Source organism: Triticum dicoccoides, chromosome 4B (assembly GCF_002162155.2).
Source record: "Triticum dicoccoides isolate Atlit2015 ecotype Zavitan chromosome 4B, WEW_v2.0, whole genome shotgun sequence".
Taxonomy (NCBI): domain Eukaryota; kingdom Viridiplantae; phylum Streptophyta; class Magnoliopsida; order Poales; family Poaceae; genus Triticum; species Triticum dicoccoides.
Genome location: NC_041387.1, coordinates 12,503,767 through 12,503,970, shown reverse-complemented (window position 1 = coordinate 12,503,970; position 204 = coordinate 12,503,767).

The following is a 204-nucleotide window of genomic DNA, read 5'->3' as shown; positions in this document are numbered from 1 at the left end:
AGTGCTTTTACATTTCTATATACTTATATAACCGTGCCTTGTCTTCTAGAAGTCCTCTGGTTCCAAAATAATTAAAGTTTTATGATTATTCTAAGTGTAACTTTCTAAAATTCGATCAAGTCTATAGACAAATTTGTTAAGATCTGACGCCGCTCCTCCTGCCAACCTCCACACCGTCGCCGCTGCAACTGTCAGCAGTACCCA